Genomic DNA, 1,666 nt, shown 5'->3' with positions numbered 1-1,666 from the left:
GGACTTAAAGAGTCGACTTGGTTAGAGTACTTGTTCTGGTGACTTGATGAACAGACTTGAAGAGTCAACTTGGTGGGGTGACTTGATGAAAGGACTTAAAGATTCGACTTGGTGAGAGTACTTGGTGGGGTGACTTGATGAATGGACTTAAAGGGTCGACTTGGCGGGGTGACTTGATGAACGGACCTAAAGAGTTGACTTGGTGAGAGTACTTGGTAGGGTGAACTAATGAACAGACTTAAAGACTCGACTTGGTGGGCCAACCTGGTGGGGTGACTTGATGAACAGACTTATACAGTCGACTTGGTGAGAGTAGTTTTTCTGGTGACTTGATGAACGTACTTGAAGAGTCGGCTTGGTGGGGTGACTTGATGAAAGGATTTAAAGAGTCGACTTGGTGGGGTGACTTGATGAACGAACTTAAAGGGTCAACTTTGCGGGGTGACTTGATGAACGAACCTAAAGAGTTGACTTGGTGAGAGTACTCGGTGGGGTGACTTGATGAACAGACTTAGAGAGTCGACTTGGTGAGAGTACTTGGTGGGCCAACCTGGTTGGGTGACTTCGTGAACTAACTTAAAGAGTCAACTTGGTGGGAGTACTTGGTGGGGTGACTTGATTAACGGACTTCAAGTGTTGACTTGGTGAGGTGACTTGATGAACAGTCGTAAAGAGTTGACTTGGTGAGAGTACTTGGTGTGGTGACTTGATGAATAGACTTAAATAGTCGAATTGGTGAGAGTACTTGGTGGGGTGACTTGATGAACGAACTTAAAGATTCAACTTGGTGGGCCGACCTAGCGAGGTGACTTGATGAATGAACTTAGAGAGTCAACCTGGTGAGAGTACTTGGTGGCTTGGTGGGCCGACCTGGTCGGGTGACTTGATGAACAAACTTAAAGAGTCGACTTGGTGATAGTACTCGGTGGGCTGACCTGGTCACGTGACTTGATGAACGAACTTAAAGAGTCAGCTTGGTGGGCCGACTTGGCCGGGTGACTTGATGAACAAACTTAAAGAGTTGACCTAGTGGGTCGAACTAGCGGGGTGACCTGGTGAGAGTACTTGGTGGGCTGACCTGGCAGGGTGACTTGATGAACGATCTTAGAGAGTCAACTTTGTGAGAGTACTTGGTGGGTCGAACTGGTGGGGTGACTTGATGAACAAACTTAAAGAGTCAACCTGGTGAGGGAACTTGTTGGGTCGAGCTAGCAGGGTGAATTGATGAACGAACCTAAAGAGTCAACTTTGTGAGAGTACTTGGTGGGCCGACTTGGCGGGGTGACATGATGACCAAACTTAAAGGGTCGACTTGGTGAGAGTACTTGGTGGGCCGACCTGACGGAGTGACTTGATGAACGAACATAGAGAGTCAACTTTGTGAGAGTACTTGGTGGGGTGACTTGATGAACAAACCTAAAGAGTCAACCTGGTGAGAGTACTTGGTGGGCCGAACTAGCAGGGTGACTTGATGAGCAAACTTAAAGAGTCGACTTAGTGAGAGTACTTGGTGGGGTGACCTGGCGAGGTGACTTGATGAATGAACTTGGTGAGTGGAATTAGAGAGCCAACGTGGTGAGGCAACTCGGCGAGTTGTTTCATTGAGATGACATGGTGAGCTGACTTGGCGAGTTGACCTGGTGAGCGAACTTAAAGAGTCGACTTG

The sequence above is a fragment of the Cupressus sempervirens genome, chromosome 2 (assembly GCF_028749045.1).
Source record: "Cupressus sempervirens isolate cs-2001-9-10 chromosome 2, ASM2874904v1, whole genome shotgun sequence".
Taxonomy (NCBI): domain Eukaryota; kingdom Viridiplantae; phylum Streptophyta; class Pinopsida; order Cupressales; family Cupressaceae; genus Cupressus; species Cupressus sempervirens.
This window is presented reverse-complemented; position numbering follows the sequence as displayed.